The sequence below is a fragment of the Balaenoptera borealis genome (genome assembly GCF_965194805.1).
Source record: "Balaenoptera borealis genome assembly, chromosome: 21".
Lineage (NCBI taxonomy): Eukaryota > Metazoa > Chordata > Mammalia > Artiodactyla > Balaenopteridae > Balaenoptera > Balaenoptera borealis.
Window position 1 is genome coordinate 22,351,968 of NC_138880.1, and position 13,289 is coordinate 22,365,256.

General features: G+C 36.2%; 1 long non-coding RNA gene across 1 annotated transcript in view; it reads right to left on the reverse strand.

Moving 5' to 3' along the window:
• LOC309619773 overlaps positions 1 to 8,968 on the reverse strand; it is a 40,838-nt gene extending 31,870 nt beyond the window's left edge. The window contains exon 1 of the long non-coding RNA XR_014239203.1: positions 4,063 to 8,968. This is a non-coding gene — a long non-coding RNA (uncharacterized lncRNA). The remainder of the gene's footprint in view (positions 1 to 4,062) is intronic.
• Positions 8,969 to 13,289: the final 4,321 nt, after the last annotated feature.

The window sequence follows — 13,289 nt, forward strand, 5'->3', positions numbered from 1 at the left end:
TAGAAAGTCTTTTTAAACCAATCACAACATGACACCCAGATACCCAGAAGTTAGGTGTTAGGAATAATCCACTGTTGAGCTGGAAAAGGGAAAGCCTTGAGCTGAACCAATTATTCTGACAACTCAGACAGGAAAAGGAACTTAACTAAAGAATACTTCTACAGTGGAGAAAGTGGGAGAAATTTGGCTAAAGTTATCCCAGTTGAGTGTCTAGTTTGATCAAATCCTCAAAATAATGGCTGGGTTTTCTATTTCTTTCTACCTGACACCATGGGCTTTTTTGCAGTCTTTGAAGCATTGTGGGAAATAATTTCGTAATGCATTCTTGTCCATTATAAGATTTGCAGTGTTTTCCACCATGGCTTTGGGTGTTTTCTTTCTGTAATAACTGACCCTCACCTGATATTTATCATTTACTTAATTGATGATCTATTTCTCACACAAATAATTTTGGGGGAAATTTTATGAAGCAGAAAACTTGCAGTGCTCCATGTAAAGTTCTGCTATTTCTGTAACCTTCACTAATAGTCTGCCCTGATTCTTGTGACAAATAAACTAACTTTTACCTCATTCTAAGACTCAGTAACAAGATAAAGTGATGTTAAAAATAATTTTAATTTACCTGAGAATGTTATCAAAGTATGCTAGATACCCGAGTCACATTTTAAAAATAATGTGAACAGAGTTGATTACATATATTAAACAAGAATATTTAATAAAATTTGTACTGGTGTAGATCCTTCTAGATCTTGAACAACATACTGTAAAATACTAATTTACTGTCTTCTATGCGATAGTTTGCATTCTGTTTTATTTAATCTCAGAATGTATACTTTAGACAAAAAGAACCCTCAGATGGAATAAATAATATTAACTAAAGGGAAAACTGAACTGTAGTAATTTTTAAAGGAAATACAAGTATACAGAATTTAACTGCATGCAAAGTCTTTACTCTTATGTGTTTTCAAATGGATACCATTGTGTTTCATTCTATGCAATATTTCACTTTCTATGTGCATTTTAAGGGCATCTAATTTTGAAGAAAGCAAACAGAACTACGTGGAGAAGAATATGTCGAGATGTTTACTGCTGAGTATCTTGGTAGCTGGAACACTGACCTTGAAGATTCATTACTAATAATGAAAAGGATTGGCATTATTTGTGGGTTCACATTAGGAATATTGAAATCTAAGAGCAAGTTGTGAAGCTCAGATTCTTTTAAAATCCGAAATTCAATTTTTCTTTGGGATTTAATATTAACAGTAGACAGAGGAATCATATGAGGAGACTGAAGATCATCTATGTTAGTTTGAGAGAGAACTAGACATTAAAAGCGTAGTGAAGCAAAAGAGAAGAAATGAATTAAATTCACAAAATACTAAGATAATGTTCTTCAGCTGCTGAAGAACACAAGCAATAATGTTTCCAGCCATAGACATCTTAAATAAGAGCATTTGATACGTGACAGCTGTGGCAGTCAGATAAGAAAAGTATTGTGAAACAGTAGAGAAGTAATTTTCCTGCAACTTACTTAGAGTCGCCAGGGCTATAAAGGTGCTGGGAGAGGGGTGTGGGGGGGGGCATATAAAAATCAATCCCAGACTTGGAGAGAAAAAACTCAATACTTATTTTGTAAACATTATACATTGAAACAGTGATACCATTATTCCACTTCATTTCCCACGGTTTTGAAATATAAATCAGCCCAGTGAAGAATTCTTATTGATACCAAGATGCGTTTCTTGGTAGTTGTCAAATGTTGTGAGACAGCTGTAAAACTGCTAAGAGTAATTCAGTTTTAGCAGATTCTAATGACATTTGTGTTGACAGAATAATATTCATGGCATGTAGCTGGACGGAGCCTCGTGGAGATCTAATAACCTCCTGGCCTAATGTGAATGCCTATTATATCTCCCTAAAGAAGCGAGGAGAGTTATTTGAAACAAGGTACAGAGACACACTGTCTTCTGTTTCTGAAATTTCCACTGGGCATCTAGCCCAGATATCAGTGCATTTACAAAGTATTACACACTTTAAATAGGAAACACAAAATCTAACTATAGACCAGCAAATTGCTGGAGCATCTTTAAACTTTCCTCTCCCCAAGACCGCTGAGTACAGTTACAAGAGCAAGAAAAGGGGGAGAAAAGGAAAAAAAATTTACCCTTCTATGAAGGAGAGGCTATGAAATCATAGGGAAAAAATGTTCTGACAAAATACAGTGTATAATCTTTTCAAAATACCCTGGATGCCCCTTTACCCTGAGTGCTTCAACTGTGAAAATAATATGACTTTAAAATTGTAAAATGCATCTTTTAAGAATTTGACTTTTAAAGTAGATTAGTTATAACACTGTGGCTATTATTCCCACAGCTTCCCTGAGGGGCTTAGCTTACTTTCTCACGGAAAAAGTAATGCTGTGTATTACAACTCCTAGAAAGAACTCAGCCTGCTCTTGAAATAGCTACGTAGTATTCCAAAAATAAGAATTTTATGACTATGGGAATCCCAGGGTCAAAAATTTCGCCACCAGGGTCCATAGTCCCATGCCAGCTTGCTTCCTCTCCTTTGAGGGAAGCTCTAAGGCCAGTCTTTTTCAGAGGTGACCCAGAGGCCTTGTGGATCAGATAGAACGAAGGGGTGTTTGCATAGGTCAGCAGAAGTGGAAAGAATAGAGAAGAAAATCAAAATGAAAGTCAAAAGAAAACCCATTTATTCTGGAACATGTAAAATCAAATATAGAAAAACTGGGAAAACCTAGTTTCTCTATACAGCTATTGCTGTGAACCAAAATATGTTTTTTACTAATTCTTTTAAAGGGTCTGTTAAATCATCTGGCCTTAGAAATCTTCCTTTATCATTTATTTTTCTCTTCACGATATACAGGTAGGGTGCTTGGGATGTAACTTAAATGAAAATAAATTCAGGAAGACTCGGTCACCCCTGCCTGAGGCATATACTTCATTTGCTCCGTTCACCTGGCACTTGTCACACACTGCCTTACTTCCTGATTTTATAGATTTGTCTTATTTCCCTTAATAAGGCATAAAATTCTTGAGTACAGGGATCCTGTCTTATTCAACTTGTCTCCTTCAAAGTGTGAAAGATCCCAAAGGAGGACCAGAGGTGGCAAGATAAACTGGATCCACAAAAGCACAGCCCGAAGAAAACAAAATCACGTCACAGAGAAATGCCCTTCATCTTCTCCTTCTCAGACACTGATGACTATTTCTACAGAAAGAGCATGAATATCCTGACAGAAAATTGGATGGATGTGGCCATAGTAATGGATTCCATTTTTAGAAACAAACACATAAAATTTTTAATATATTGGGACTTCCCTGGTGGCGCAGTGGTTAAGAATCCACCTGCCAATGCAGGGCACACGGGTTCGAGCCCTGGTCCTGAAAGATCCCACATGCCACGGAGCAACTAAGCCCGTGCGCCACAACTACTGAGCCTACGCTCCAGAGCCCGCGAGCCACAACTACTGAGCCCGTGTGCCACAACTACTGCAGCCTGCATGCCTAGAGCCTGTGCTCCGCAACGAGAAGCCACCGCAATGAGAAGCCCACACACCGCAACTAGAAGCCCACACACGGCAACAAAGAGTAGCCCCTGCTCACCGCAACTAGAGAAAGCCTGCACACAGCAACGAAGACCCAACACAGCCAATAAATAAATTAATTAATTTAAAATTAAAAAAAATTTTAAAATATAATTTTACTCTTATTTCCCAAAATAAATTGTATATTTAACCTCAGGGTTGCAGGGTGACAACCACAGTTATGCATGTTTGGAAGTAAAAAATTTTTTTTCTATAATAGGCTAATATTTCTTCCACACCATTCAACTGGGAAGTAGAAGAAAAGAATACTTTCACTTGTTCATTAAGAGTGCATGTCATTCTTCTAGTATTTAAAGAGTAACTGCACTAACTGCCCCTACTTCAGATAAAGACTCGGTCTTTTCAATTGCAGCTCATGCCACCCTCCCACAAGCATGTACACAGCACACATACGTGCACACACATATGAACTATATGTGCACACAGATACATACACATAGCTCCTCCACAAGATGGTGTCCAGGTGAATGAAGAGGAAATTGGATGCCTTTTTAGCAAAGGGGGGAGAGAGACTTCAGTCAGCAAGCTTCTATTTGCAGCTTCCCTTGTCTTTGTTCCAAAGTCCCAGGTGAAACTGCGGCTCGTTCTCATTACTCTGGAAGGACGTTCCCTGGTGACGGGTGCTGCTGAGGCCTCTGCGTCTGAGCCTCAGCCACGCCGTGGCACCTCATGGGCCTCCGCCCAGCAGTGGCTCTCTCACCGTGGTGGTTCACGGGCAGACTTGTTGGCCCTTAGCTCAGGGACCTCCTGCTTCTGAATCCTTTCCATGACACACAGAAGCTTGAAAATGCTAACTCAGACCCACTTTCTGCCTCAGTCAACAGTGCCGCTTCCACAGTTAAGTGGCCCTGGTCCGGCAGTCCCTTGGCAGATGGGCCCTGGGGCTTCACGCTTTTTATTATGCTGGTGGCAGTTCCTCTGCGGTCTCCATTGTTAATATGGGACCTGCCTGTGAGCAGCCTTCTCCCAAAGTTCGAGTTAGAAAAAGGAGCGTAAGCCCCTTGGATTTGTTTCCCCTTCAAATGATCTAAGAGTCCCGACCTTCCCTTTCATTCTAGAAGAGTGAATTGAAAGAGAAACATATCTACTTTCTTTTCTTATCCTTTTCCTCTTCATCATTTCACCATCATTTAAGGAGCAGATTTCTCCTCTTTTTTGTCTTCTGGTTTAGAAGGAATTCACACTATATCACATCCTCTTCTTTCTCATGGTGCATTTGTTCTGCTTCCTTCCAGAGGCCCTGAGGGTGGACAAGGTGCAGAGAGAGAGGCTGGATAACTAAAAAAAGCTTTGCCAAAAAAAATGTTTTCTCATTATATAGCAAATGAGTGGCTTTACAGTCGGGTCCAAAAAAGGAAAGCACTTGGTGAAACTGAATTATCCTTTTAACCACAGGCGACATCAGAAATCGTAGCGGAATCTAAAGCAGCCAATGTCAGTCCTTCTCTAGAAGTTTGTATCAGGATTCTCACCACTGTGAAACACTCCTCCCATAAGGGCGGTTGAACACAGCTGCAAAGTCTGCTCTTGAAGGCATGAGGTATTCAACCACAAACATTTTTTTCTCAAAATATCATAGTGGTTGTCTCATGAAAAAATCATTCATATGATATTACCTTAAATGTTTAAGAATAACACTGAAAAATAGCACTGCAGTATTAACTAATAACAACCACGAAAAATTTTTAGAAACACTGAAGAATTTAGTTGGATTATGCCCAATTACATTATCAACTGGAAAATATTTTTGTACAGGAATAATATGAAAAACATGGATCTAATCCAGAAAATCTACTACCTAATAAACTGAAGTAACACCTTTTAAAAATTTTCAAAATACCCTTAATTTAAGACCTAACTCCATGGCAGAGTGAGAAGAGGTGAGTCTAATTCTAGAATCAGTACTATTTCCTTAGTTCAGTTCCATTCAGCTAGTGCCGTCAGCATGATCTGTATGCTTTTTCCCTGGGCCTGTCTCTCAGTTTAGCTAAATGTTTCTTGATTCTTTGCTAACTGTCCAACATTGTGATAAGCATCAAAGATTCAGCAGTCCCTGCTCACAGGGTGCTTATAATCTAGTAGGGAGAGATAAATGTACAGTTAATGATAATTCAAAGTACAGGAAGGCACATGTCACAAGAACAGTATAAAAGATTAGCTAAGGACCATGCAGATTCCATTACTGATGTTTCTTTTCAAGTTTTATTATAAGAACTTTATTTGGTATGTGTTGTTAGTGGAGTTTATCCAGACTACAACAAACTTATCTATTACCTTAAAAGTTTATTTATTGATAGAAAGTCTCTTAGAAGAGTAGCTGGTTAGGGAGAAGGAGGTAGAGACATTAACTTGTAGGATACGAGACTGATAAAACTATTATTCTTAAGCCTCCATATATTATCACAAAGGAGAGTATAGGAGCAGTTTTATTTTTTTCTATAAACAACCATCAAGATACACTTCACCTGTTTAAAACATCTATTCTCCATCAAATAAACCCTTATAATTTATTTTAACCTGTTTTTATCTGTACTGTTGTATAGGGAATACAGTATTTCCCTAAATTTTATATTCACTTAAGAGTTTTGTGGCACTTGTTATTAACTGTTCGGATTGACATATGTAGACCTAGGAGAAAGATAAGTGACTGTATTCTGCAGCACTAAAAAATATAAAAATAAAAAAGAGGAAAAGAAGGAGTCAATGTCATTGTGCCAAGTTACCAGATGGAAGAAAATAGTAAAGATTAGACCAGAGACTAATGGAAAAGAAAATAGAAAAACAATACAAAAGATTAACAAAACTAAGAGTTGGTTCTTTGAAAATATAAACAAAACTGACAAACTGTTAGCTAGAGTAGACAAGAAAAAAAGAAAGATGATCCAAGTATATAAAATTATAAATGGAAAAGGAGACAACTAATACCACAGAAACACAAAAGATCATAAGAGACTACTATGAACAATTCTACCCCAACAAATTGGACAACCTAGAAGAAATGGATGAATTCCTAGAAATATACAACCTACCAAGACTGAATCATGATGAAATAGAAAATCTGAAAAGATCAATGAGTAAGGAGTGAAGGAGTAACCAAAAGCCTGCTAATAAAGAAAAGCCCAGGACCAGATAGATTCACTGTACAATTCTACAAAACATTTAAAGAAGAGTTAATGTCTATCCTTCTCAAACTCTTCCAAAAAATTGAACAGAAACATTTTCATACACGTTTTATGAGGCCAGAATTACTATTATACTAAAGTCAGATTAGCACACTAAAAGAAAATAAAATTGCAGCAATTTGCCTAATATAGATGCAAAAATTCTCAACAAAACTGTAGCAAACTGAATTTAATAGCATATTTAAAAGATCATACACCGTGATCAAGTAGGATTTATCCCTGGGATGTCAGGATGCAAATCACCCAATGTGGTATACTACATTAATAGAATGAAATAAAAATCATACGATCACCTCAATGGATGCAAAAAAAGCATCTGACAAAATTCAACATCAATTCATGATAAAAATTCTTAACAATTTAGGTATAGAAGAAACGTACCTCAACATAATAAAGGCCATGTAAGACAAGCCCACAGCTAACATCATACTCAACAGTGAAAGATTAAAAGCTTTTCCTCTAAAATCAGGAAAAAGACAAGGGAGCCCACTCTCACCACTCCCACTCAACATAGAAATGGAAGTACTAGTCAGAGCAATTAGGCAAAAAAAAGAAATAAAATGTACCCAAATTGAGAAGGAAAAAGTGAAATTGTCCCTGTTTGCAGATGACATGATCTTAAATATAGAAAATCCTAAAGAATCCACCAACAATTTTTAGAACTAATACAAGAATTCAGTGAAGTTGCAGGATACCAAATCAACATACAAAAATCAGTTGTGTTTCTGTACACTAACAATGAACTATCTGAAAAATAAATAAAACAATCTCATTTACAATAGCATCAAAAACAGTAAAATAATTAAGAATAAATTTAAACAAGGAGATAAAAGATCTGTACACAAAAAACTATAAAACACTGATGAAAGAAATTGAAGATGGCACAAATAAATGTAAAGATACTCTGTGTACATGTATTAGAAGAATTAATATTGTTAAAATGCCCATACTACCCACGGCTATCTATAGTTTCAATACAATCTCTATCAAGAATCCAATGGTATTATTTACAGAAGCAAAAACAATCCTAAAATTTATATGGAGATAAACATAAGATCTTGAGTAGTCAAAGTAATCTTGAGAAAGAAGAACAAAGCTGGAGGTATCACACTCCCTGATTTCAAACTATTTACAAAGCTATAGTAATCAAAACAGTACAATACTAGCATAAAAACAGACACATAGACCAAAAGAACAGAGTTGAGAGCCCAGAGACAAACCCATGCATATATGGTCAATTAATTTGACAAGGAAGCCAAAAATACTGTATGGGAAAATGATAGTCTCTTCAATAAATTATGCTGGGAAAACTACATCTTAACACGCAAAAGAATGAAACTAGACCCTTATCTTACACCACTCACAGAAATTAACTCAAAATGGATCAAAGACTTAAATGCAAGGTCCGGAACCAAAAAACTCCTAGAAGAAAACATACGGGAAATCTCCTTGACATTACTCTTTGCGAAGATGTAATGGATATGACACCAAAAGCAAAAATAAACAAGTGGGATTACATCAAATGAAAAAGTTACACAACAAAAGAAACAATCAACTAAGTGAACCTACAAAAGAGAAGAAAATATCAATATTTGCAGACTATATATCTAATAACAGGCTAATATCCAAAATAGATAAGGAAATCATACTTCTCAATGGCAAAAAACAAACAAAAAGTCCACAAATAATAAGATGGACAAAGGACCTTAATAGACATTTTTCCAAAGAAGATATCTGAATGACCAACAGCTATATGAAAAGATGCTCAATACCAGTAATCATCAGGGAAATGCAAATCAAAGTCACAATGAGATAGCACTTTATACCTGTTAGAATGGTTATGATCAAAAAGACAAGAGAGAAAAAGTACTGATGAGGATGTGGAGAAAAGGGAACCCTTATATACTTATATACTGTTGGTGGGAATGTGAATTGGTGCAGTCACTATGGAAAACAGTATGAGATTGCTGGATCAAAATTACATATGATCCAGCAATCTCACTTCTGGGTATATATTTGAAGGAAATGAAATCACCATCTTGAAGAGATATCTGCACCTCCATGTTAACTGCAACATTATTTACAATAGCCAAGACATGGAAATAACCTGTGTTCAGTGATGAACAAACTGATAAAGAAAATGTGATATATATATATATATATATATATATATATATATATATATATATATATATATATATATAAAATGGAATATTACTCAGCCATAAAAAAGGAAATCCTGCCATTTGAGACAACGCAGATGAAACTAAGGGGCATTGTGCTAAGTGAAATAAGGCAGACATAAAGATAAATATTGTATGATCTCACTTAACATACAGAATCTAAAAAAGCCAAACTCACAGAAAAAAAGAACAGTTTGGTGGTTACCAGAGGCAGGGAGGGAGGTGGGAACAATGGGTAAAGATGGTCAAAGGGCACCAACTTCTAGTTATTAGATAAACTTTAGGGATGTCATGTACAGCATGGTGACCATAGTTAACACTACTGTTTGTATATTTCAAAGTTGTGAGAGAGTAAAGAGTAAATCTCAAAATTCCTCACCAGAAAACAGTGGCAATTACGTGAGGTTATGGATGTGTTAACTAACCTTATTGTGCTAATCAGTTTGTAGTAAATACGTATATCAAATCATTATGTTTGTACATCTTAAACTTACACAATGTTATATGTCAATTATATATCAATAAACTTGGAAAACAAAAACTCATCAAATTGCATACATTAAATATGTGCAGTTTATTGTGTGCCAATTATACCTCAATAAAGTTGTTAAAAATGAATAAGTAAAATATTTTTAAAAAATAACAGGAAGACCGTCTCAGGAAGAGAGAAAGGAATGTGCAAAGCCATGGAAGCTTGAGAGAGGAGTTCTGGGTCCCTCAGTTAGCATAAATTTCAATGTGACATCAGTATAGGTGTGGGAGGAGGACCCATGAGGAAAGAAAGGACAGCAGAGTGGAAAGATGAGTCCTAAAACTTTGGTTCATCTTAGAGGTAAAAAAGTTTCATCTGTTTATGCATTTCTATTCCACTTTGCTCTAGAAAGAAATTCTGGCAACGTAATAATTTACAATGAAATGATTCTGTAGGTCTTTTCATAAGCCCATAAGTTGGATGGGCTCCCCAACAACACTACCATATGCAGTTTCTTTGGTGGAAAGTGAAAACCTAGCAACCAAAAAGGAGACGGTTATGAAATGTAATTTTAACAGACTCCAATTTGGAAAAATATGTAATGAGAAACAAAACAGAAATATTAAAAATAGTCATTACTTAACTAGGGAATCCTGGATAGACATCAGTACTGAAAAAAGAAAGTGATGTCACATACATTACTCTTAATGTTGTCATAAAACCAGGCCAAACAATAAGAAAAAAATCTGTAGACAGTAATCTGTCATGAGTCACAGGAAAGTCTCAATCATCTGTGAAAATTTTTCCAATTCTAATTGATCTAATTCTGTGAATATTGAGAGATTTGTTTAAAGAAACACAACAATACAGGAAAGAAGCTAGATGGAACTTGCCAATAAACAAAGTATGCCAACTTCTATGCCAAGTTATGTTGCCAATATTCTTTAAAAGCAAAGCCCAGCATTACTATTAAGTGATAATTAAAAGAAAAACACATGCTCAGGGCCAGCTTGATTTACTGGGGGAGGGTAAATTTTGACAGCCTTGTACTTCATAAATTTGTGAGTAATTCTGTTGTATAGTGGGCTAACCCAGGCTAATATATACATGCTTTAATTGATTAAAAATGCCAATCTATGCTGATCAACTTACTGTTTCTCTTGCCATAAATTTAATCATTAATTCACTGTGAGTCACTGCATAACATAAAATACATTTTTAATTATTATAAATCCATATTTTGAGAGAAAACTAAATCTAGCAATGTTCCAGCAAACAAAAGAAGGAAAGGAATAGAGCCTTAAGAATAATCTCTATGAAAAGTTTTAACCAGATTGGAATAACTGTAGAGACTTTTCTTTATCTAAAATTAATGTCAGTCTAGGGACTTCCCTGGTGGCTCAGTGATTAAGAATCCGCCTGCCAATGCAGGGACACAGGTTCGAGTCCTGGTCCAGGAAGATCCCACATGCCACGGAGCAACTAAGCCCATGCACCGCAACTACTGAGCCTATGCTCTAGAGCCCGTGAGTGACAACTACTGAGCCCACAGGCCACAACTACTGAAGCCCACGTGCCTAGAGCCCGTGCTCCACAACAAGAGAAGCCACTGCAATGAGAAGCCCACGCACCGCAACAAAGAGTAGCCCCTCTCACCGCAACTAGAGAAAGCCCACGCGCAGCAACGAAGACCCAATGTGGCCCAAAAATTAATTAATTAATTAATTTTTAAAAATAAAATAAAAATTAATGTCCGTCTATACAACAAATAATCTCATGCACTAGCATGGGCTTATACAGTTCTGATAAACCCAGAGAATAATGGGGAAGTCACCAAGTTAGGCCATTGTCTCTGGAAATATTTGACTTCTACAATACTTAGTATACTTATAGACACTTATAACCAACCTATATGCCTTTTTGCCATATGCCATTTTTATAGATGTGCTTAATACCATGATATTTTTGATCCTAAAGTTATTTGAACTGTATTTCAAGGCCCAGTTCACTGTACCATGAGTCCAGCCCACAGGAGTAGATAGAAAAAAGAAAGAGGCTCTAATTTCTCTCCTTTAATTCTCAGAGCACGTTAGAATAACTCCACGACCTGGTGTCACAGGGGAAAATGAAATGTTACTTTTTGTTTCAGATAGGTGTTTGAACACCACTATGGAAAAATCTCCACCATGTGGGGAGAGTTGGAAGGCTGTGATCTGGGTGTCCTGCAAACTCCCCATTTCTAAGATTATATTTTGTTTTACAAATGAAAGTTTGTTTCATAAAAAACAGTACAGCTCTACTTGGGCTTGTTAAAAGACTGTACATTCCACAGTGGCTACAGAAAATGGATGCAGAAATCAGAGCCCTGGGGTTATTTGCCTGAAAGGATCTGAAGAAATACAAAACTGCTTTTATAAAAGTCTTTCTAGAGATCAGACTGCTGTGATTAGGATGTGAAAATTGAGGGGTTTGCTTTCTAATATTTCCATTTCCATGCTCCCTTCTGGGTCATGATAATTAATTGGCCTACTTGGGGCTAAGTGCAGCCAGCTCTGTGATAATTGCTAAAAAACCTATCCTGGAGCCAAAATAACTCCTTGGGAATTTCACTTTTCAGTCAATGAGAGACTCCAGGACAAATACTTAATCTCTGTCTGATACATTCTTCCCAGTTACCTTTACAGGATGACTAAAGGGTCCACATGTTGAACCTTGTGAATTAAAAAAAAAAATGTGTGCAGTCTGAAGTTATATTGTTAAACATTAGAGTGGCAAAATCTTTTTAGAGCTATAGTATTGAGTCTTGCTGACTTTCATCTAGTTTGCCCATGACTGGAGTGATCCATGTGGATTAGGCAATAATTCAATCTGAATGTTTGCTTTGTATTTTAAAAACAAATGAAATGTTGAACCGTTGTCAGGTGTTAGCTTGATCTTTATTGTAACTCTTTGCTAAGATTAGGAGGATTACACTGAGCACTTGAAGTAAGATTTGAATAGTGACAAATACCAGGTTACTATTATCTGGTTTCAGCATCAATCAGAGAAGTGTTAAATAATCAGATAATGTCTCCAAGCTCTCAAAAAACAAAATCCCTTTATGCTAATCCACACATGCTACTAATCATGAGGCAACCACAGAAACTACCCAGAAAACAGTATATATGGTTGCATTCACAGATCCTATATTCAATATAAATTAGGAATTAAGATACTCCTCTGTTCTGATTCATCCACATGTCTTATACCTTTAGGCAAGAAAAAATATCTGTGGGTTGCAGGATCTCTTCTGGCTTATGAAACTCACTGTGAGATCCCCATTCTTGCTTCTGGTGATTCCTTCCTATTTTTCACCTGTCTTTGGACCCAACTTTAAAATGAAAACATAATTATTATAGAATCATGGTATTTTGAGTCTAAATTAGACCTTCAAAATGGTTTAATCTAATCCATTCACTTTATAGATAACAAAACTGAAGCCTACAGGATTATAGTTCATTTTTAGTAGAACTCAAAACTTCTGATCCAGAGCTCAATTATATTTTTATGACACCAAATTAGTTTTTTGTTTTGGAAATTTATTGTCTGTCTGCTCTCTAAAGTATCATTATTTATGAAGAGGAAGACACTTAGAATTTTTTAACAAAGCTCTAGAACATTGCTTTCCATTTTCATTTGATGATATGGGTGCCTTTATGAACATTTTCAGTGAGAAGCAAGGATTCTAAGCATACCAAAAAGTCAACATGTTTACTTTAGTATACAGTTGATCCTTGAACAACATGGGTTTGAACTGTGCCGGTCCACTTATATGCAGACTTTTT